General features: G+C 37.2%; 2 pseudogenes; one reads left to right on the forward strand and one right to left on the reverse strand.

The window, feature by feature from the left end:
- The first annotated feature begins 8,536 nt into the window (after window positions 1-8,536).
- On the forward strand, window positions 8,537-8,636 carry LOC113354665 (annotated as a pseudogene).
- Window positions 8,637-18,841: 10,205 nt separating this feature from the next.
- On the reverse strand, window positions 18,842-18,941 carry LOC113354666 (annotated as a pseudogene).
- Window positions 18,942-25,999: the final 7,058 nt, after the last annotated feature.

The raw sequence follows: 25,999 nt of genomic DNA on the forward strand, positions 1-25,999 counted from the left end.
TGTGGCTGTTATGGTATGCCATTGGCACAGTGGTGCAGCTGGCATGCTTTGGCGCGGAGACGCGGATGGCATGGTATGCCATTGGCATAATGGTGCGGTCGGCATGCCTTGGCACAGAGACGTGGCTGGCATGGTATGCCATTGGCACAGTGGTGAGGCTGGCATGGTTGGCATGCCTTGGCGCGGAGACGTGGCTGGCATGGTTGGAATGCCTTGGCGCGGAGACGTGGCTGGCATGGTATGTCATTGGCACAGTGGTGCGGCTGGCATGGTTGGCATGCCTTGGCGCGGAGACGTGGCTGGAATGGTATGCCATTGGCACAGTGGTGCGGCTGGCATGGTTGGCATGCCTTGGCGCGTAAATGTGGCTGGCATGGTCTGCCATTGGCACAGTGGTGCGGCTGGCATGGTTGGCATGCCTTGGCGCGGTAGCATGAGAATTAGGGTTTGGCATAGATGATGTTAGTCAGTGTTAAGGGTTCTGCCGTGGAACATGACCCATGTAAAAAAAAAGGTACCCTGGTAATTCTTACGTAGGCATGCTGATTGATTCAATAAATGCGCTAATGGTCATAGTGACGTCATGTCAGATGTACAGTTTTATGATTTTGACCCTAAGCTAAAAACCACCATCAACACCAGTGTAGTTCTTTCGACTTGGATACTCATTTGCAAAATGACCAAAAACTTTACACTTAAAGCACTGAGGCATATCCTCGTCACCAGTCTCATAATTATCCCTATTTTTAGGAGAAACACGATTATGGGGTTTATCTGATGGCCTGGATGTATCTCTGGATAACCGTTTACTTCTCATCAAAAGAAGATCCCTAAACTGTCTTGTTATCAACGAGACTGACTTGTCAAGTTCTTCATCTGATGAATCATCCTCAGAAAGATCATTTTCAGAGATCCAAACACTTTACCTTTATCAAGTAATTTAGTGTTCTTTTGTGCTTTGAACGCAACATCCTTTCTAGATTTGGATGTATGCTCATGTTCAAAGATCTTTAATTTCCCAACTAAAGAATTTCTGGAAAGCGCATCAAGGTTATTTCCTTCAACGATGGCATGCTATTTAGAATCATATATGGATGGCAGAGATCTGAGAATCTTCATCACAATATCCTTTTCAGGAATAGTCTTACCCAATGTAAAGGATGCATTAACAATTTCAGACACTTTGTGATTAAACTCATTAAATGAATCTTCATCTACCATACGAAGGTTTCCCCAATCAGAATTTAGGTTTTGAAGCCCAGCTTCTTTTTCACAGGTATTCCCTTCAAATACGGTTTCTAAGATATCCCTGACATCTTTAGACTTTGTGCACGTAGTCACATGATGCTGAAGATTTGGGGTAATGGCATGTATGATAGCATTTAAGCCGTCGGAATTTTGCTTTGCAGCAAGGATTTATTCTGGACTATATCTACCAATATCCTTAGGTATATACCAATCGCCTTTTATATCAACCGGAGGACTATAACCATTAACAACACGTACCCATGTTTGAAAATCACGATCTTGAAGAAAAGCACGCATAGCGATTTTCCACCACATGTAATTTGAGTCATCGAAGACTGGCGGTATGTTTATGGATATAAAAATTTTGTCGATAGAGTCAGATTGCTACAAACATATACTTATGAGGTCTTTAAACGTGTTTGCCTGCTATGATACCAATTGAAAAAGTGGGGGTACAACAACCTCACCCAATATTTCGCTTAGCAATCTGTATGGACTAACTCCAGTATACTTTTAAGAGAATCAACTAGACAGTCAGACTCAATCTTAATAAAAAGTATATCAAAGAGTTATATCTCAATTTCTCGATTCAATACTTACTCAAGCAAATAGAAATCTGCGAGTCTAACTGAATACATGAGAAATTAACCTGAACGGTACCAAAGACCAATGTTCAAGGATCATCAATTTCAATCAACAACCAAAGGTTGGATTTACCAATTGATCGATACAACGCACAACTTGTGATATTTCAATTATGTAATAAAATATAATGTGGAAAAGAAATAACATAGACACCAGAAGTTTTGTTAACGAGGAAGCCGCAAATGCAGAAAAACCCCGGGATCTAGTCCATATTGAACACACATTGTATTAAGCTACTACAGACACTAGCCGACTATAAACTAACTTCGGTCTGGACTGTAGTTGAACCCCAATCAATATCATATTGACCCAAGGTACAGTTGTACTCCTTACGTCTCTGATCCCAGCAGGATACTACGCACTTGATTCCGTTAGCTGATCTCACCCACAACTAAGAGTTGCTACGACCCAAAGTCGAAGACTTTAATAAACAAATATGTATCATACAGAAAACTCTACACGAATAGATAAATCTATCTCCCACAGAAATACCTATGAGTTTTGTTCCATCTTTTGATAAATCAAGGTGACTAGGAACCAATTGATATACCGGACTCATATTCCTGAAGAACAACCTAGAGATATCAATCACCTCACAATAATCTTAATCGACTAGAGAAACAAGATATTGTGGAATCACAAACGATGAGACAAAGATGTTTGTGACTACTTTTATATCTTGCCTATCGTAGAAATTAATCTCAAGACAATATTACGATTGCACTCAATCACGATGGAACAGCAAGATCAGATCACGCAACTACAGAGAAAATAGTTAGGTCTGGCTTCACAATCCCAATGAAGTCTTCAAGTCGTTAAACTACAGGGTCTCGGTAGAAACCTAAGGTTAAAGTAGAATCGACTCTGTATTATACAACTAGTATCACTCAGGATGTGAGGGGATTAGGTTCCCAGTTGCTAGAGTTCTCCTTTATATAGTCTTCAAATCAGGGTTTGCAATTTAAGTTACCTTGGTAACAAAGCCTTCAATATTCACCGTTAGATGAAAACCTGATTAGATTCAAGCTAATATCTTTCAACCTTTAAATCGAACTTAGCTTGTTATACACAAATGAAATGCACGTTAATTTGGGTTTCTATAACCGTACCTAATGTGTACACCTAGTTGGTTCAACAGTAGTTAACCAATGGTTAGTCGTATGAGCACTTTCATATCAACCTTATTCATATTTACCAAAACTAGTTCAAATGACTCAAAAGAACTAGTTAGAGAGTTGTTCAATTGCTTAGATCTCATAGAAGTATATAAGACACAATCGAAGCAAAAACAGTTTTAATTCACTCTAATCGATTCATGAACATTTTATCAAGGTTTGCAAAGATTGCATTCCTTAATTTATAAATGTCTTAGTTCACGAATTAAACTGTTTTTAGAAAATAACCCACTTAAGTACGCATACCGGTACGCATACTTAAGTACCCAGACTGAGCTTGTTTTCAGTTCACAAACTCCAGCAAAAATTCACGAGATGTGAACTTCCGACAGTATACGTACAGGTACGCTGACTTAGCTCCTGCCATCCTGAACAAGAAAAGTACGCATACTTTGGTTCAAGGATTTTGGACTTACACAAGTATGAATATAATACAACGTTTATATCCAAACATGGTTATATATTCTAAACTCTCAGTTCAATCATTGAAACATTCTTAGAGGATGTTATATAGTTGTTATTCACAAACTATTTGTCATCAAAGCGATTTTCAAGTAATTGAAATAACCATCATGACTTTCTTCATTAGTAAAAATGAACTTGGCCAAAGCGAAAGCTTACCAACACATATTTCGAGAAATAGATAAGCGAGATAAACTCGGCTCGAAATAGCAAACGTGTATAATCGAAGTCTATATAGCAATACGACTTTTATCTCAAGATAGGAGATAGAGTATATATATTTTTGAGTGATAGATAAGTTCAAGTCTCCACATACCTTTTTGCCGATGAAGTTCCACAAGTTCCTTGAGTATTTGTTTGTCTTTGCATGATGAACGTCGTGGAGTCTAGAGCTCAATTACACTTTTTATCCTAGTCCGAGACTTAGCTATAAGAGCAAGTCTTATGGTGGAATCCATCCATCTTCCACGCCACCTCAGCATTTGGAACTGTGGATGGAAGCGCAAGTGTAATGGTGGAATATTAGAAACGCTATTCTTAATGGAGCTAAAAAACGCAATTAAGAATGGAGCTAAAAAAACGTAATTAAGAATGGAGCTTTTTTTTAAGCCGTTAGATTTCAACAACTCATTTTAAATCTATGGATAAAAAAAACGTAATTAAGAATGGAGCTAAAAAAACGCAATTAAAAATGGAGCTTTTTTTCAGCCGTAGATTTCAAAAACTCATTTTAAATCTACGGATTAAAAAAAAACGCAATTCTTAATTGCGTTTTTTTAGCTCCATTCTTAATTCCGTTTAACGCTATTCTTATTGGCGTTTAGATGGATTCCACGAACCCTTCCACCAAACCATGGAACCTTGCTTGGATTTTCTGTGGAAAACCCCAACTTGGAAGCCACTAGACTTGACATTCCATGAATTTTCCACACTTGGAATAGGTTGGATTCCACCATAAGACTTTCTCTAAGTAGACTATAAATCAAGACTTATAGTTTTGGCAACTAAACTTGACAAACAAGCTTCAGATAGCAACGCTTGCGAGTTCGACCGAGCAGTGCTCTAACAATCTCTCCCTTTGTCAACTTTAGTGACAAAACTATCAATACATATGGAATACAAAATAAATAAACATTTCATCTCCTCATCCACATGTTTGATCTCCTTGGTTCTTAAACATTACTCGAAGTCTTCGTCACTGCCAAGTACTCCAATGATTCCAAAGATATTTAATGCAGCATCATCGTTACTGAAGATCCGTAGCCATAACAATGAGAAAATAATAGCTCTCAACCATTGTTATACAGTGTCATGGTATTATTACACAAGCATCAAAGTTTAATTGTATCACAACTTCGAAAACAGTACTATGGTGACATGTATTACTCCCCCTTAGTCAATACTTCATCTCACATGAAAACCACTCCCCCTTACATAATAATCTTGAATCCATATGTATTTGTAGTGTGGATTACATATTAATTCTCCCCCCTTTTGTCAATAAAATTGGCAACAAGAGAACCTATGATTAATTTAATCGGAAATGCTAACATAAGAGAACTTACGGAGCCGCACAGTATCTACATAAGAAATATTGATCAAGGAAGATCAATACTGCGGAATAAACAAAGATTCATTCTATTCCTCATTACTATTCGCACAATGACATATAATAGACTTAATCTTTGTAAACAAAAGCTCATCCTATCTTCCATCAATATTTTCATAATGACATAATAGGCTTATCTTTTGTTTGTCAAAAGTTCATTCAATCTTTTATTAATACTTGCACATCGTCATATGAAAGACTTAACTTTTTACCACGTATGGGACAATCATAGTTCACGGACGCAAACACACATATCTGATGTTATTTATAGATAGTGGTAAAAGTGGTTCGATTCTCAGACTTGTGAAGGATATTAATTAGACTTAAATTCTAATATTAAAATAAAAAAAATCACTAAAAATTTTAGCAAACTCAGTCAAAAATGATATCAATATTAAAAGAAACACTGAGGCTAAGATTCCACTATTTTCCAAGTTCAAAGTAATTAAACCAATACTTATATTTATGCAATTTTCTCGTTTAATTTGATTATAATATATGCAACAAGTAGATTTTCAAAAGTAATAATTGTAAATACCAAGTATGAAGCATCAAAAGTCTTAAAACTAAGCATACTCCATCAAAATAGATCACAATCACTCAAATAAAAATCATATTCAATAATAGTTCAAGACAAATAATCATATAATTATTGCAAATAAAAAGATAAAATAGAATATACCACTTTTTGTTGGAAAAATAGCTTCCTCTATCGCCTCAGCAAAGGGTTTTAGCTCCTCATATTAATCATGATCTCAAAATATGTGTTTGTTGCTCAAAAGATGATTAAAAGAGTGAAAAGTAATAACACAGATTGTTTGCAACAGTGTATTGGTGTTGCAAAACAACTGTTACAATGGAACTGTTACAGAAAGCTGTTGTAAATACTGTTGCTTTGTCGCAGATTTTAAGACCCTAGAATACGACTGTCCTGCACAGCTTAATGTTCTTCAGCTGTTAAACAACGACACTGTTCAGCTAATCGCTCTAGCATTTGGTCGATAAAAGGAAGGGGAAAGTGATCCTTCCTTGTGACCTGGTTCAATTTCCTATAGTCAATACACACACGCCATCCCATGGTCACTCGAGTTGAGATTAATTCATTATTATCATTCTGGACTACAGTGATACCTGATTTCTTGGGGACAACCTGAACAGGGCTGACCCACGTACTGTCTGAGATGGTTAAATAATACCCGCATCTAACAACTTAAGCACCTCTTTTCGAACTACCTCTTTCATGTTAGGGTTCAGTCGACGTTGCATCTCCCTAAAAGGTTTGGAGTCTTCCTCTAAATGAATCTGATGCATACACACAGTAGGACTTATACCCTTAATGTCTGCTATAGTCCACCCTAAAGCTTCCTTATTGTCTTGAAGTACATTTACTAGCCTATTTTTCTGATCACTATCCAAATCGGAAGCTACAATCACAGGTAAAGTCTCAGATGGTCCTAAAAACACATACTTTAGAGTTTTGGGTAGTGGTTTAAGGTCTAACTTTTGGGGCTCTTCTAAAGAAGGAATTAGGGTAGTCTCAGAAACTGGTAATGGTTAGAACCTAGCTTTCCATCTATCAGTGTCTAACACAGGGGTATAATCTAATAGAGCATTCACCTGTTCAATAGTGTTATCGTCGTCAAAATCTAAACCAAAATGGGATAGACAACTTTCTAATGGGTCTTCAGACAAGATGTTTGGTAATGACTCCTGAACTAAGTCTTCTATAATGTTCACCTCCTCAACAGATGTGTCATCTAGCTCATGAGGTTGCTTACTGACATTAAAAATGTTCATCTCCATAGTCATATTACCAAAAGATAAACTCATCACACTATTTCGACAGTTAATGATCGCATTAGACGTAGCTAAAAATGGGCTACCTAAAATCACAGGTGTATGGTTCTCTGGGTCAGGGACAGGTTGGGTATCTAGGACCACGAAATCCACTAGATAGATAAACTTGTCGACCTCAATAAGAACATCCTCGGTAACACCTCGAGGGATTTTAATAGAACTATTAGCTAACTCCAGTGTCATCTGAGTAGGTTTCATTTCACCAAGTCCTAGCTGTAAGTATATATAGAATGGCAGTAAGTTCACACTGGCTCCTAAGTCAAGTAAATCTTTTTCTACCCGGAAGTTACCTATTGTGCAAGCAATGGTAGGAGAACCTGGGTCTTTGTACTTTGGAGTTGTGGTGTTCTGAATGATTGAACTTACGTGACTAGCTAAAAAGGCTTTCTTATGGACGCTAAGTTTTCGCTTTCGCGTACACATATCCTTAAGTAACTTGGCATAAGCAGGAATTTGCCTAATTGCATCTAATAAGGGAAGGTTTATGGTAACTTGCTTAAAAACCTCCACTATGTCATTAAAGTTCGATTCCTTCTTTGTTAGTACTAATAGCTGAGGAAATGGGGCTCTAGGCCTAAAATCAGACCTTTCCGGAACCGAATTCACATCATCAGAAACTTTATCATCAGCTACTGGTCCTGAGAGGTGAGATCCTGAGGGGTGAACTACAGTATGTTCACTATCGGGAATGGTTACCTTATTGTCTACAACTCTACCACTTCTAAGGGTTCTAACAACATTCAATTGATTCGATGGTTTTGCACCTAATTCATGAACTCCTTTAGGGTTGGGTTGTGTTTGACTAGGAAACTTACCTTTTTCTCTCAAAGAATCACTTATCAGACCAACCTGGGTTTTTAACTCGGAAATAGCCTGACTATTTTCTTGTCCTATCCTGTTACTAGCTTGTAGACTCTGTTCTACAGATAACTGATATTTTGCAGTTTGCTGAGTTAACAAGGCGAGAGATTCCTATAAACTTAGGATTTTCTTATCTGAATGATTCTGAAACTGAGCTAGTCCTGAAGGATTCTTAGTATAGCCAAATTCTGGGGGAGCATTAGAATTACTAAACTGACCTTGACTTTGGTCCTTAGACCACGAAAGGTTCGGATGGTTTCTCCAACCAGGATTATAGGTTTCTGAATATGGGTCAATCTTTTGACGGTTATCAAATCTAGTGTTATTATAAAGAGCATTGGCATGCTCTTCAATATTCTGGCATTCCCAAAAAGTCTCCACTCTACCACTAGTCTGGCCCACTTCTAAGGTTTCTAACCTTTTTGCTATAGCAGTAATTTTGGCATTTGATTCATAGCCTCCTTCTACCCTATTAACGTTTCCTCTACTTAAAAGAATTGTTTTTTGGGGTGCCCTACTATTTTCCCATTGCTGGGTTTTTTCGGCGATTTCATTAAAAAATTTCATCGCCGCATCAACAGTTTGGTTTTCAAATCCACCAGTGCATAGAGACTCAACCATGGTCGTTGTGGAGTAATCTAAACCCTCATAAAGGATCTGAACTAGCCTAACCTTTTCTAAACCATGATGAGGACACTGGGATAATAAATCATTGAACCTTTCCAAATACCTATATAAAGATTCTCCCTCTTGTTGTGAAAATGTGCATATTTGCGTCCTAATAGACGATGTTTTGTGCCTAGGGAAAAACTTGTTGAAAAAGGCAGATTTAAGTTGTTAATATGTCTCAATTGACTCGGAGTCCAAACTATATAGCCACGACTTGGCCTTATTCATATGTCTCAATTGACTCGGAGTCCAAACTATATAGCCACGACTTGGTCCCAGGTTTCAGTTCATAGGGTGCCTCCGTTTCAGCTAACTTAATACACGAAGGACGAGTAGTCCTAGTTGGATTCAACAAAGCTTTCAAAGTTGCCATTCCTGGCGCTATCTGAGCAACATGGATTCTTTCCTCAGTCAAAGGCCGTTCAAAAACAGACTCTTCAAAATTCGGACTTTCTAGATTAAGGTAATCGAGACGCTTCGTACTACTAGGTTTCTCTTTAACAAATCTACCTAGTGCGTCTCTTTTACGTTCAGGCATACAATATAATTTTCTAAATTGGAAGGGTAAGCAAACACAGATCAAGGTCGACTCAACCAAATCAAACCTATTGATTTCTAGCAAACAAAAAGCATGATGGCTCCACTTAGATTGTTTCTAGACCAGCTTCTAATCCTTCGAACGGGAATTCGTTACAATTTAAGCAAACCCTTATGGAATCAATCCGAGTTAACGTAAGTTGAATAGAGACGAGGGAAGCTCGGTGGAGCTTTGATACCCAAGGCCTCACCGGTAATACAAGGCGGCGCAGTCACGCATTCAACTTACAGAAACTGTCAAGAACTTCGAAGTATGCTTAAAAGAGTAACCAATATTTTTCGAATGACTTTCTTGTTAAGCTCGTTACCCTACCGGTATCGTTCTAATCAAAATTTTAGGCTTAGGTTACGTGTTCCTAAAGCGGGCAAGAAGAGAACAGTGATGAAATCCGAACCCTTATCTTGTATGGCCAGGCCTTGCCCTTTACTAGAAAAATAAATGTCCGTATTCAGTCCTCAACATATATGCATACGAAGGAGTCCAGTAACTCGCTGACAGGGGATTCGCGAGTGTTTAGAATCTTACCTCCCGTTCCAGACGGGGGATGAATCGGTTGTAGTCGACTCGGGCCACTGACTCCGATGTCTGGTGTACGAACCCAAGGTGCAGAGACAATATCGTAATTGTCCTCCTTCTCTGCAAACAATTTATATTTAAAGTACCCTTCTGTAGGGTAATAATAAAAAAATAATGTCCCAAAGTCCAAAAGTCCAAAAAAAAATATTACAAAAATAATAAACCCTAATATAGTTTTTTTTTAAATAAAATAAACAAACCCTAGACTAAAGTTGTCTAAAATAAAATTGTCTTCTTTTCTGTTCTTTTTGCTTTAATCTTTAGCTCCAAGTCTTTATGAAATCACCAAACTCCTTGGCTCAATTTTCTTTATGATCCAGAACCTGTAGACACAAGATAAATACCCAAAAACATAAAAAAAGACAAAAATAATAAATAAAAAAAATAAAAATAAAAATAAAAAATAAAAAAAATCTAAAACCCTAAAAACAAGTTCGCGTCGGCGGTGCCAAAAATTGATGTGATTTGTAGATAGTGGTAAAAGTGGTTCGATTCTCAGACTTGTGAAGGATATTAATTAGACTTAAATTCTAATATTAAAATAAAAAAACTCACTAAAATTTTTAGCAAACTCAGTCAAAGATGATATCAGTATTAAAAGAAACACCGAGGCTAAGATTCCACTATTTTCCAAGTTCAAAGTGATTAAACCAATACTTATATTTATGCAATTTTCTCGTTTAATTTGATTCTAAAATATTGCAACAAGTAGATTTTCAAAAGTAATAATTGTAAATACCAAGTATGAAGCATCAAAAGTCTTAAAACTAAGCATACTCCATCAAAATAGATCACAATCACTCAAATAAAAATCATATTCAATAATAGTTCAAGGCAAATAATCATATAATTATTGCAAATAAAAAGATAAAATAGAATATACCACTTTTTGTTGGAAAAATAGCTTCCTCTATCGCCTCAGCAATGGGGTTTAGCTCCTCATATTAATCATGATCTCAAAATATGTGTTTGTTGCTCAAAAGATGATTAAAAGAGTGAAAAGTAATAACACAGACTGTTTGCAACAGTGTATTGGTGTTGCAAAACAGCTGTTACAATGGAACTGTTACAGAAAGCTGTTGTAAATACCGTTGCTTTGTCGCTGATTTTTAAGACCCTAGAATACGACTGTTCTGCACAGCTTAATGTTCTTCAGTTGTTAAACAACGACATTGTTATGCGACTGTTTCTTGTGCGTGAATGTTCTTCGCGTTCTTCCTCTTTAGCAGCAGCAGAAACAGAGTTTGGTAAAGCTCTGATTTCTTCTTCTCTGGCTCTCCTTAGGTCCCCAAACTCACGACACCTCTTCTATATGACCCAAGACATCTATTTATATCAAAAATACCGATTAAGTCTCTCCCAAATCTTCCAAAATCTCTTTCCTTCTCTTCACGGACAAGTTGCGGCAATTTCTTGTTTTAGAATTTCTAGGCGTTTTTGAGCTTTCCTTTTTATTCTAAACTCTTCCTTAGATAGATACAAATCTTTGGGAAAGTTTACAACACTTTAATCTCTCTAAAATTCCCTAAAACAGGTCACACACGTGACTTTCCATATTTTCTGTTGTGATAAAAATCCGTCGATTGAGCCCAGTTTAATCGATTTAAACACCCATATCAGATTCCTAGACCCATAAGGAGTCTATCCTATGAAAATCAGAGGTTTAATCGACCTCAAACTCTTCCAAATCACGATTGCCAAAATATGTTCTTCACTGCACCTATTTTCCCGCCAAAACCTGGTTTTTGAAATGTTGAAGATGGTTGCCCCTTATCCAGGGTAGGGGTGCGATTAGAAACTGCCTGGAAATGGGATGCCCCTTAGTAATTAGGTTACCCCTTATCCAAAGTGAGAGTCTGAATAGCAAATGTCCTCTGGGTGATTTCCGACAACTTTTCGAGCCAATTTTTTCCAAAAATGTTTATTGGTCAAAAATACCTACAAATAAATAAAACACCTTAATAAGTACAAAAATGAGCCCTAACAATATATAGAATCGAGACAAATCGGACACAAAAATGTGTCTATCAATATCCCATAACAAGTTGAAATATATGAAACCATAAAGATTAATACTGCAAAATCATCTCTCAAATAAACTTTAGAATTTAAATAAATAAATCGAAAAACATTGCAAGATGAAAACGTTGGACATAGCTATGTGTACTCACAATAATGGTTATTCCAAATCTTAGTTATCCTTCTTAAAAACCCAAGAATAAATTCTCATAAGAAGTTTCCTAGACAAAATAAAATCAACAATCTAGAAAAAACAACGTAAGACTCTTAAACCACCAAAACCGAACACGAACTAAAGTCAAATAGACGTTTTAGAATCCTCGTGAGGCTTGAGATCTTTGAGATTGTAATTGACAACATCCACTGCTTATTCAGAGAAGATATCCTCATTGAGAAGTTCTTTAACATGTGTCTTCATGAGAACGAGGTCAGAATTAATTCTTTTCAACTTAGTTCTTAACACATCAAGACACTTCATAGCATCAACAAGTTGCAGTTTTGCTTCCTCAAAGTTTTTAAGAAAATCAAGAACCACTTCAGCATAAATCTCTTCATCGTCCTCAATATTTGAGTAATTATCAGGAGATTGATAAAGAGAGTACTCAACTTCTATAAAGGTTCCCTTCTTTACATCGAATTCGAAATATATAACATTATCAACAAAATCTTCTGGCAGATCCCAAGAGCAAGGAGGAGAAACCATTTTTGATAATAGAAAACCTAAAGTGAGAAACTTCGATTCAATAGGAAAATTATATAAACGATTTCGGAAAAAATAAGGGTTTCCAAAGTCGGTTTATGATGAGTAGCACCGATACCCTTGCAAACACAAGTACAACTCAAAGTTGGGAACAAAACACCCTAGTACCAAAAAATGCGAACCACGAGGTTTGTTAGCACAACATTATTTTTCTAAGTGAATAAGTTCACACATTTTATCTCACATAAATTTTATGTTCTCACAGGAGAAAAATTCAGAGCATAAGCATATTGACATAAAAAAAAATACTCATGCAAAAATGTTTGTGACTGATAATCCACCTAAGAGTGATAAAAAAATAGCTAGATAATCAGAGAACACTTTTCCATCAAGTATACCTGATCATATCCCACTCAACCAGGATTTTTTGTGAGTGAGATTTCAACCTTGTGATTATTAGCACAAGTATGAGATTTGAGCTCATTAAATGAATGTTTTTCTTGGTAAAACCTCTTTTTCCTAATCTTTGGAGAAAGGACCTTTTGATGCAAAGGGGTATTACCAAGCATATTGTCATCAGAATACGATGCAAAGTAGAGATCCTTACTTGAGGAATTCTGACCTGAGAGATTTGATAGCCTTTTGATGAGTTCCTTGTAACCCCCAATTATCAAATTTAGGTTGTCATTCATACTACCATTTTTGCTTCCTTCTTCAGGTACCTGGATCGTATGAAGAACAACAATATTTCCCTTTTTAACACAAGAAGATCCTTGAGTTCTTCTTGGATGTCTTGTGTTAAGATTGTTGTTATGAGCATGATTATTAGAGGAACAACTAGAGCTGACTTTCCTGATGAGGTTTTCAGGATGAGTACTAAAACCGATTGGTTTAGACATCCGAATGACAGTTACACCTTTGAGAATTAAATCTAAGGTGTGTTGAAGATGAACAATAAAATTGTCATTCAACCTAGATTTTTCTCTTTGTCTAGCATGTCCTTTCGAATCACAAAAGAGACACAAGATCTTAACAACGTTGTTAGAAGATTTCTTCCTTCCATGTGATGTGTAACATCCTTGATTAGAGGAGGCTATGAGCACATCTTTTCCAATAAGAGAGAAATCTGATTTTGCTTCTAGAATTGGAACTCTTTCAGTTATGAGAGAAGCAGATGGTATAGTGGACTTTTTGGAACATCCTTGAATCGAGAGTTTACTCAAGAGATGTTCAATTTCCAAATCATCCTTTTTGAGGCTCGCCTCGAGAAAGATACGTGAAGACTGAACTTCAACATTTTCTTTACAAGGAGCTTTTTTTGAGTCACAGTCTCTTACTATACAGAGGAGAAGAATGACATTGTTTTTCAACCGATTGATTCTACCAGCTTGGATTCTAACAAGATTTAGAATCAGTTTGCTCTCTTCAGCTGCTTCCCTTTTATCAACAGAGTCAGGCTATTTTGAAAGGTAATCGGGGTAACACATGTCAGTGTCTGTCTGTTTCGTTAGAACAGTAGGTTCATCTATATTTGAGATTGACGAATCTTTCTCTTTTAATAGACATTATAAGTTTTGTTTCTGGTAACGCGTTTATCAGAGATAGTACTGTCGTCCACAGAGTCAGATCGCTACAAACAAAGACGTATAAGGTCTTAAAAGTGTTTTCCAGCTCTGATGCCAATTGAAAAAGCGGGTGTCTAACAACCACACCCAATATTTCTCTTAGAAATCTGTATAGACTAACTCCAATATACTTTCAAGAGAATCAACTAGACAGTCAGACTAAATATTAAGAAAAGTATATCAAAGAGTTATATCTCAATCTCTCAATTCAATCCGCAATCAAACAAATAATAATTTGTGAGCCCGATTGAATATAAGAGAGATAACTTGAATGGTACCAAAGACCAATGTTCAAGAATCAATCAATTTCAATATACAACCAAAAGTTGGATTTTCCAATTGATCAATTCAACGCACAACCTGTGATATTTCAATTATATAACAAAATATAACGCGGAAAAGAGATAACACATACACCAGAAGTTTTGTTAACGAGGAAACCGCAAATGCAGAAAAACCCCGGGACCTAGTCTAGATTGAACACCATACTGTATTAATCCCATACAGACACTAGCCTACTACAAACTAACTTCGGTTTAAACTGTAGTTGAACCCCAATCAATCTCACACCGATTCAAGGTACAGTTGCGCTCCTTACGTCTCTAATCCCAACAGGATACTACACACTTGATTCCCTTAGCTAATCCCACCCACAACTAAGAGTTGCTATGACCCAAAGTCGAAGGATTTAATGAACAAATCTGTCACACACAGAAAAGTCTGCAGGAATAGATAAATTTTTCTCCCACAGAAATACCTACGTGTTTTGTTCCGTCTTTTGATAAATCAAGGTGAACAAGAACCAATTGATATCCCGGACTTATATTCCCGAAGAACAGCCTAGAAATATCAATCACCTCATAATAATCTTAACGACAAGCGAAACAAGATATTGTGGAATCACAAACGATGATACGAAGGTGTTTGTGACTACTTTTCTATCTTGCCTATCGAAGATAAAAATATCAAGCCAATCTTATGACTGCACTCAATCAAGATAGAAACAACAAGATCATATCACGCAACTACAGAGAAAATAGTTGGGTCTGGCTTCACAATCCCAATGAAATCTTTAAGTCGTTAACCTACAGGGTTTCGTGAAAAACCTAAGGTTAAAGGAGAATCGACTCTAACTTATACGACCAGTTTCTAGAGTTCACCTTTATATAGTCTCCAAATCAGGGTTTGCAATCTAAGTTACCTTGGTAACAAAGCATTCAATATTAACCGTTAGATGAAAATCTGATTAGATTCAAGCTAATATGTTTCAACCGTTAGATCGAACTTAGCTTGTTATACACAACTGAAATGTAACTTCATTAAGGTTTGAGTAACAGTACCTAAACGTGTACCTTAGTTGGTTCAACAATAGTTAACCAATGGTTATCCATATGAGGACTTTCATATCAACCTTATTCATCTTCACCATAACTAGTTCAAATGACTCAAATGAACAAGTTAGAGAGTTTATAAATTTCTTAGATCTCATAGAAGTATACAAGACACAATCGAAGCAAAATCGGTTTTGATTCACTCGAATCAATTCATGAACATTATAGCCACGGTTTGTAAAGATTGCATTCCTTATTATATAAATTTTTTAGTTCATGAACAAACTGATTTTAGAAAGTAGGGCCAATGATGTTTGGTGATAGACACGTTTTTGTGTCTGATATAATCTCAATTGTATATATTGTTAGTGCTCGATTTTGTATTTATTTTGGCTTTTTATGTCTTTGTAGGTGTTTTTGGAAAAACAAGATTTTGCGGCGAAATTGGCTCGAAAAGTGTTTTTTGCGTTCATGGGAGGACATTTGCTATCCAGACCCTCACTTTGGATAAGGGGCAACCTAATTACTAAGGGACATCCCATTTCCAAGAAGCTGCTAATCGCACCCCTACTCTGGATAGGGGGCGACCATCTTCAACATTTCAAAAACCAAGTTTTGGCGGGAAATATCTTGGCAGTGAAGAACAGATTTTAGGGTTCTTGATTTGGAGGAGTTTGAGGTTGATTAAACCTCTGATTTTCATAGGATAGACTCCTTATGGGTCTAGGAATCTGATATGGGTGTTGAAATCGATTAGACTGGGCTCAATCGACGGATTTTTATCACAACAGAAAATATGGAAAGTCACGTGTGTGACATGTTTTAGGGAATTTTAGAGAGATTAAAGTGCTGTAAACCTTCCCAAAGATTTGTATCTATCTAAGGAAGAGTTTAGAATAAAAAGAAAAGCTCAGAAACGCGTAGAAATTCTAAAACAAGAAATTGCCGCAACTTTGCCTTGAAGAGAAGGAAAGAGATTTTGGAAGATTTGGGAGAGATTTAATCGGTCTTTTTGATATAAATAGATTGTTTGGGTCATATAGAAGGGGGTGTCGAGAGTTTGGGGACTTCAGGAGAGCCAGAGAAGAAGAAATCGGAGTTTTATCAAACTCTGTTTCTGCTGCTGCTGCTGCTGAAGAGGAAGAACACGAAGAACAGTGACGCACAAGCAACTGTCGCAGAAAACTGTCGTTGTTCAATAGATAAGTAACGTTTATATACAACAGTAATCATTATTCCTCTTTGTACCAGAGATATGTAACACTTTTACGCTGTTGCAAATCAGCTGCTTTACACCTTTCACTCTTTTAATCAACTTTTGAGCAACAAACATGTATTTTGAGCAAGTGATTAATATGAGGAGATAAACCCCATTGCTGAGGCGATAGAGGAATCTATTTTTCCAACAAAAAGTGGTATATTCTTATTTATTTATTTATCGCAATTATTTTTATGATTTTTTTGCCTTGAGTGAAAATTGTTTGAATGATTCTTGTTAAGCAATTGTTATTTCTTTTGATAGAGCATGCTTGGACCTAGGTTTTTGATGTTCTATGCTTCGGATTTACACTTGTTATTTTGAGAATCTAATTGTTGCAATAGTTTAGAATCAAATTGAACGAAAAAATTGCATGAATATAAATATTGGATTAAATCACTTTCAATTTGGAAAATAGTGGAATCTTAGCCTTAGTGTTCTTTTAATATTGATATCAACTTTGATTGAGTTTGCTATAATTTTTAGTGAGTTTTCTATTTTAATATTAGAATTTAAGTCTAATTAATATCCTTCACAAGTCTGAGAATCGAACCACTTTTACCACTATCTACAAATCACATCAATTTTTGGCACCGCTGCCGGGGACTTGTTTTTAGGGTTTTAGATTATTTTTTTTTGTCCTTTTTTATGTTTTTGGGTATTTATCTTGTGTCTACAGATTCTGGATCATAAAGAAAATTGAGCCAAAGAGTTTGGTGATTTCATAAAAACTTGGAGCTAAAGATTAAAGCAAATAGAACAAAATAGAAGACAATTTTATTTTAGACAATTTTAGTTTAGGGTTTGTTTATTTCCTTTTAGAAAAAAAAAACTGTATTAGGGTTTATTATTTTTGTAAGTTTTCTTTACTTTTAATTATTTTTTATTTTTTTGGATTTTTGGACTTTTGGACTTTGGGACATTATTTTTTATTTTATTTTATTACCCTACGGAAGGGTACTTTAAATATAAACTGTTTGCAGAGAAGGAGGACAATTACGATATTGTCTCTGCACCTTGGGTTCGTACACTAGACATCGGAGTCAGTGGCCCGAGTCGACTACAACCGATTCATCCCCCGTCTGGAACAGGAGGTAAGATTCTAAACACTCGCGAATCCCCTGTCAGCGAGTTACTGGACTCATTCGTATGCATATATGTTGAGGACTGAATACGAACATTTATTTTTCTAGTAAAGGGAAAGGCATGGCCATACAAGATAAGGGTTCAGATTTCATCACCGTTCTCTTCTTGCCCGCTTTAGGAACACGTAACCTAAGCCTAAAATTTTGATTAGAACGAGACCGGTAGGGTAACGTGCTTAACAGGAAAGTCATTCGAAAAATATTGGTTACTCTTTTAAGCACACTTCGAAGTTCTTGACAGTTTCTGTAAGTTGAATGCGTGACTGCGCCGCCTTGTAATACCGGTGAGGCCTTGGGTATCAAAGCTCCACCGATCTTCCCTCGTCTCTATTCAACTTACATTAACTCGGATTGATTCCAGAAGGGTTTGCTTAAATTGTAACGAATTCCCGTTCGAAGGATTAGAAGCTGGTCTAGAAACAATCTAAGTGGAGCCATCATGCTTTTTGTTTGCTAGAAATCAATAGGTTTGATTTGGTTGAGTCGGCCTTGATCTATGTTTGCTTACCCTTCCAATTTAGAAAATTCTATTGTATGCCTGAACGTAAAAGAGACGCACTAGGTAGATTTGTTAAAGAGAAACCTAGTAGTTCGAAGCGTCTTGATTACCTTAATCTAAAGAATCCGACTTTTGAAGAGTCTATTTTTGAACGTCCTTTGACTGAGGAGAGAATCCATGTTGCTCCGATAGCGCCAGAAATGACAACTTTGAAAGCTTTGTTGAATCCAACTAGGACTACTCGTCCTTCATGTATTAAGTTAGCTGAAACGGAGGCACCCTATGAAATGAAACCTGGGACCTTACAGATGCTCCCAATCTTTTTAGGGAAAGAAAATGAAAACCCTTATTAGCATGTTAGGGATGTTGAGGAAATTTGTAGTACTCTAAGAATTAGAGGCTTTAATGATGATGCTTTGAAACTTAGGTTATTCCCATTTTCCCTGAAAGATAAGGCCAAGTCGTGGCTATATAGTTTGGACTCCGAGTCAATTGAGACATATGAACAACTTACATCTGCCTTTTTCAACAAGTTTTTCCCTAGGCACAAAACATCGTCTATTAGGACGCAAATATGCACATTTTCACAACAAGAGGGAGAATCTTTATATAGGTATTTGGAAAGGTTCAATGATTTATTATCCCAGTGTCCTCATCATGGTTTAGAAAAGGTTAGGCTAGTTTAGATCCTTTATGAGGGTTTGGATTATTCCACAACGACCATGGTTGAGTCTCTATGCACTGGTGGATTTGAAAACCAAACTGTTGATGCATCGATGGAATTTTTAATGAAATCGCCGAAAAAACCCAACAATGGGAAAATAGTAGGGTACCCCAGAAAACAATTCTTTTAATTAGAGGAAACGTTAATAGGGTAGAAGGAGGCTATGAATCAGATGCCAAAATTGCTGCTATAGAAAAAAGGTTAGAAGCCTTAGAAGTGGGCCAGACTAGTGGTAGAGTAGAGCCTTTTCGGGAAGGCCAGAATATTTAAGAGCAGGCCAATGCTCTTTATAATAACACTAGATTTGATAACCGTCAAAAGATTGACCCATATTCAGAAACCTATAATCCTGGTTGGAGAAACCATCCAAACCTTTCATGGTCTAAGGGCCAAAGTCAAAGTCAGTTTAGTAATTCTAATGCTCCCCCAGGTTTTGGCTATACTAAGAATCCTTCAGGATTAGCTCAGTTTCAGAATCAGTCAGATAAGAAAATCCTAAGTTTAGAGGAATCTCTCGCCTTGTTAACTAAACTGAGCAAACTGCAAAATTTCAGTTATCCGTAGAACAGAGTCTACAAGCTAGTAACAGGATAGGACAAGAAAATAGTCAGGCTATTTCCGAGTTAAAAACCTAGGTTGGTCTGATAAGTGAGTCTTTGAGAGAAAAAGGTAAGTTTCCTTGTCAAACACAACCCAACCCTAGAGGAGTTCATGAATTAGGTGCAAAACCATCGAATCAATTGAATGCTGTTAGAACCCTTAGAAGTGGTAGAGTTGTAAACAATAAGGTAACCATGCCCGATAGTGAACATACTGTATTTCACCCCCTCAAGATCTCACCTCTCAGGACCATTAGCTGAAGAGACTAATAAAGTTTCTGATGATGTGAATTCGGTTCCTGAAAGGTCTGATTTTATGCCTAGAGCCCCATTTCCTCAGCTATTAGTACCAACAAAGAAGAAATCGAACTTTAATGACATAGTGGAGGTTTTTAAGCAAGTTACCATAAACCTTCCCTTATTAGATGCAATTAGGAAAATTCCTGCTTATGCCAAGTTCCTTAAGGATATGTGTACGCGAAAGAGAAAACTTAGCGTCCATAAGAAAGCCTTTTTAGCTAGTCACGTAAGTTCAATCATTCATAACACCACAACTCCAAAGTACAAAGACCCAGGTTCTCCTACCATTGCTTTCACAACAGGTAACTTCCGGGTAGAAAAAGATTTACTTGACTTAGGAGCCAGTCTGAACTTACTGCCATTCCATGCATACTTACAGCTAGGACTTGGTGAAATGAAACCTACTCAGATGACACTGCAGTTAGTCGATAGGTCTGTTAAAATCCCTCGAGGTGTTAACGAGGATGTTCTTATTGAGGTCGACAAGTTTATTTATCCAGTGGATTTCGTGGTCCTAGATACCCAACCTGTCCCTGACCCAGAGAACCAGATACATGTGATTTTAGGTCGCCCATTTTTATCTACGTCTAATGCAATCATTAACTGTCAAAATGGTGTGGTGAGTTTATCTTTTGGTAATATGACTATGGAGATGAACATTTTTAATGTCAGTAAGCAACCTCATGAGCTAGATGACACATGTGTTGAAGAGGTGAACATGATAGAAGCCTTAGCTCAGGAGTCATTACCAAACATTTTGTCTGAAGACCCATTAGAAAGTTGTCTATCCCATTTTGGTTTATATTTTGACGACGATAGCACTATTGAACAGGTGAATGCTCTATTAGATTCTACCACCGTGTTAGACACTGATAGATGGAAATCTAGGTTAGAACCGTTACCAGTTTCTAAGACTACCCTAATTCCTTCTTTAGAAGAGACCCCAAAGTTGGACCTTAAACCACTACCCGATACTCTAAAGTATGTGTTTTTAGGCCCATATGAGACTTTACCTGTGATTGTATCTTCCGATTTGGATAGTGATCAGGAAAGTAAGCTAGTAAATGTACTTCAAGACAATAAGGAAGCTTTAGGGTGGACTATAGCATACATTAAGGGTATAAGTCCTACTGTGTGTATGCATCAGATTCATTTAGAGGAAGACTCCAAACCTTCTAGGGAGATGCAACGTCGTCTGAACCCTAACATGAAAGAGGTAGTTCGAAAAGAGGTGCTTAAGTTGTTAGATGCGGGTATTATTTACCCAATTTCAGATAGTAAGTGGGCCAGCCCTGTTCAGGTTGTCCCCAAGAAATCAGGCATCACTGTAGTCCGGAATGATATTAATGAATTAATCCCAACCCGAGTGACCACGAGATGGCATGTGTGTATTGACTATAGGAAATTGAACAAGGTCACAAGGAAGGACCACTTTCCCCTTCCCTTCATCAACTAGATGCTAGAGAGATTAGCTGGACATAGACACTACTGCTTTTTAGATGGCTACTCCGGTTATAATCAGATCGTTGTTTCCCCAGAAGACCAAGAGAAAACCACTTTTACCTGTCCCTTTGGTACCTTTGCGTATAGATGCATGCCTTTTGGGCTTTGTAATGCCCCTGCGGCTTTTCAGCATTGCATGATGAGCATATTTTCTGACATGGTAGAACGGTTTTTAGAGGTCTTTATGAATGATTTTTCAGTGTTTGGTTCATCTTTTGATGAGTGCTTGCATCATTTGACATTAGTGTTGACTAGGTGTAAGGAAAAGAATTTAGTGCTTAATTGGGAAAAATGCCATTTCATGGTTAAATCAGGAATTGTGTTAGGGCACATCGTCTCTTCAAAGGGTATAGAGGTAGACAAATCCAAAGTTGACCTTATTAAGACTTTATAGGTCCCAAAAACCGTAAAAGATATTAGGTCATTCCTAGGGTATGCAGGTTTTTACCGTCGATTCATTAAGGATTTTAGCTTGATTTCTAGACCTCTTTTCAATTTGCTTGCTAAAGATGTTAGGTTTGTCTTTGATGATGCTTGTTTAGAGTCTTTTGAGAAGATTAAGACTTTACTCACTACCGCTCCCATAGTCCAGGCACCTAACTGGAACCTACCCTTTGAAATTATGTGTGATGCTTCAGATTATGCTATAGGTGTTGTGCTAGGTCAGCGAGAAAACAAATTACTCCATGTGATTTACTATGCTAGCAAAATTCTGAATGATGCCCAAATGAACTATACAACTACCGAGAAGGAATTGCTAGCCATCGTATTTTCCTTTGATAAGTTTAGATCCTATTTATTAGGTTCTAAGATCGTACTCTATACTGATCATGCTGCTTTGAAATACCTTTTGTCTAAAAAGGATACCAAACCTAGATTGATTAGATGGATACTTTTGTTACAAGAATTTTGTCCAGACTTTAGAGACAAAAGGGGTGCAGAGAATGTAGTAACAGACCACTTGTCTAGGCTAGTTGTTAGTTCCCCTAATAATTCCCTTCCTATAAGGGACAGTTTTCCTGATGAACAATTGTTCTCTGTTTCTCAATCACCTTGGTATGCAAATATAGTGAATTATCTTGTTACTGGATGAATGCCTCAACACTGGGGTAAGCAAGATTGTTCTAGGTTTTTAGCCGAGGTTAAGCATTTCTTTTGGGACGATCCTTATCTGTTTAAGTATTGTCCGGACCAGATTATTAGGAGATGTGTATCTGAGAGTGACCAGTATAGTATTATCTGCTTTTGTTATGAACATGCATGTGGGGGTCATTTTAGTGCTAAGAAGACTGCTTCTAAGATTTTGCAGTGTGGATTTTACTGGCCTTCGTTGTTTAAAGATTCCCATAGTCATTGTGTTTCTTGTGAGTGTTGCCAGAAGTTAGGAACCATTTCCCGTAGAAATATGATGCCTTTGAACCCTATTTTAGTGATTGAGGTCTTTGATGTGTGGCGCATTTATTTTATGGGTTCATTTCCTATTTCGTTTGGTTATCTTTATATACTTGTCGCTGTAGACTATGTGTCTAAGTGGGTTGAGGCGGTTCCGTGTAAAACGAATGACCACAGGGTCGTAGTCCAGTTTTTGAAAGAGAATATACTTACACGTTTTGGTACGCCGCGAGCTATAATTAGTGATGGAGGTTCACACTTTTGTAATAGACTGTTTGCTCTTTTAATGAAACAATATGGTATTACCCACAAAGTAGCTACCCCATATCATCCTCAGACTAGTGGTCAGGTAGAGTTCTCCAATAGGGAAATTAAGTGTATTCTAGAGAAAGCATTTAATCCAAACAGGAAAGACTGGTCGTCGAGGCTTACTGATGCCTTATGGGCTTACCGTACTGCGTTTAAGACACCCATTGGAATGTCACCTTATCGTTTAGTGTTTGGCAAGGCATGTCACCTGCCTGTTGAGTTAGAGCATCAAGCCTATTGGGATATTAAGAACTTCAACTTTTCACTTGACAAGGCAGGAGCTCAAAGAAAGCTCCAGCTCAATGAGTTGGACGAGATTCGAAGAGATGCATACGATAGTGCTAAGAAGTATAAGAACAAATTGAAACTTGTGCATGATAGGAATATTTTACGAAAGTCATTTTCTCCAGGTCAAAAAGTTCTTATGTATGACACTCGTTTGCATCTATTCCCCGGGAAGTTGCGCTCTCGGTGGACCGGTCCTTTTGTGGTCCGTACTGTTTTTCCTCATGGCGCTGTTGAGATTGAGACACCAAATGGTAGTAGTTCTTCGAAGGTTAACGGTCAGCGATTGAAGCCCTTTTAGAGCCTTTTCCTACAGGTGATGTTGAGGAGGTCCCTCTGGAGGACCCTGTTTACCTTGATTGACCATCGAGGCGATTTTGTATGTTGTATAATATTTTTGTAGGTTTTTGGTTACACTTCACCCAGGTACTATCTTTCCGACTTCTCTCTTTACTATTTCCTCATGTTACTTATATTTTTGGTATTGTTCTTTGATTAGAAACATTGAGGACAATGTTAGATTTAAGTTTGGGGGTGGGGTAAAACTTTTTGTTACCTTTTCGTTGCAATAGATAAACTCCAGAGCCTAGAAATTTATCCCTATTAAGGATGGCACTAACCAATCTAAGTGGATGGAATAATTTTGGTTGTAGGAGTTGAGGAACCAATCTGACAAGATGGCAACATCTAAAGAGTCTATTCATAAAATCACAGAGCTCAGGTGTTAGAAATAACATGATAGTTTCACCATATCTCGTTGAGTCCTTTTCACTTCTGTTCTTATTTTGTTTTGTTTTTAAACTATGTTTCTCTAAGTGATTAGGTGGGGCTCACGATTCAAGTTGTTACCAATGCTAGGGTGAATTAGAGTGATTGAGATACAAAAAAAAAACTGAGACCAGACCATCAGACCAACTGGAATAAATTCAATAAAGTCGACCACTGGAACCCTTGTATATGCCAGTTGTGTTGACCTAGAGTTAGGATTATCAATCACTAGTTCCCTTGTATATGCCAGCGTGTTGATATTAGTCAGACTAGTATCTCAGTCCATTAGGATAGTTTCATTTTGGTGGAGGCCTTCAGATAGATATGAGAAACACCGTTCACCTAGTAAACATCAAAACCATCTATGTTTTTCTATATCCATCTTCTTGATCTATCCATGTGATTAGTTTTGACTCCGGATATTGAAGTCCATAGTGTGATTATCTGAGTAGAGCTCTATCACTTCATATGAATTTTAGTATGCTTGAGTGCGAACTCGTGTACAACAATTGGAATTTCGCATCTGGGTACTTCCTCATGTAGTCAATAAGTATGCCAACCAAGGAGATTCTTTAGTGCCTTCCAAGGTTCTGTGTAGATAGCTAGGGTCTGGAGTATAAAGGTTTTGTGGGTATACCTCTGGTAAGCCCTCCGGAAACAACACTCTGCCACTAGAGACACCTAGGGGTTTAAAGGCTTATTGCATACGCTAAATGCAATCGACGATGCCTGCGACAGTGAGTTAGGATTTTATTTCTATTTTATTTTTGCTCGAGGACTAGAAAATAATAGGTTTGGGGGTATTTGATAGACACATTTTTGTGTCTGATATAATCTCAATTGTATATATTGATAGTGCTCGATTTTGTATTTAATTTTGGCTTTTTTATGTCTTTGTAGGTGTTTTTGGAAACATAAGATTTTGCGGCGAAATTGGCTTGAAATGTGTTTTTTGCGTTCATGGGAGGACAATTGCTATTCGTACCCTTACTTTGGATAAGAGGTAACCTAATTACTAAGGGGAATCCCATTTCCATGCAGCTGCTAATCGCACCCCTACTCTGGATAGGGGGCGACCATCTTCAACATTTCAAAAACCAAGTTTTGGCGGGAAATATCTTGGCAGTGAAGAACATATTTTAGGGTTCTTGATTTGGAGGAGTTTGAGGTCGATTAAACCTCTGATTTTCATAGGATAGACTCCTTATGGGTCTAGGAATCTGATATGGGTGTTGAAATCGATTAGACTGGGCTCAATCGACGGATTTTTATCACAACAGAAAATATGGAAAGTCACGTGTGTGACCTGTTTTAGGGAATTTTAGAGAGATTAAAGTGATGTAAACCTTACCAAAGATTTGTATCTATCTAAGGAAGAGTTTAGAATAAAAAAAAAAAGCTCAGAAACGCGTAGAAATTCTAAAACAAGAAATTGCCGCAACTTTGCCTTGAAGAGAAGGAAAGAGATTTTGGAAGATTTGGGAGAGATTTAATCGGTCTTTTTGATATAAATAGATTGTTTGCGTCATATAGAAGGGGGTGTCGAGAGTTTGGGGACTTGAGGAGAGCCAGAGAATAAGAAATCAGAGTTTTATCAAACTCTGTTTCTGCTGCTGCTGAAGAGGAAGAACACGAAGAACATTGACGCACAAGCAACTGTCCCAGAAAACATTCGTTGTTCAACATCAGAAGATAAGTAACGTTTATATACAACAGTAATCATTGTTCCTCTTTGTGCCAGAGATTTGTAACACTTTTATGTTGTTGCAAATCAGCTGCTTTACACCTTTCACTCTTTTAATCAACTTTTGAGCAACAAACATGTATTTTGAGCAAGTGATT

The sequence above is a fragment of the Papaver somniferum genome, chromosome 2, assembly GCF_003573695.1.
Source record: "Papaver somniferum cultivar HN1 chromosome 2, ASM357369v1, whole genome shotgun sequence".
Taxonomy (NCBI): domain Eukaryota; kingdom Viridiplantae; phylum Streptophyta; class Magnoliopsida; order Ranunculales; family Papaveraceae; genus Papaver; species Papaver somniferum.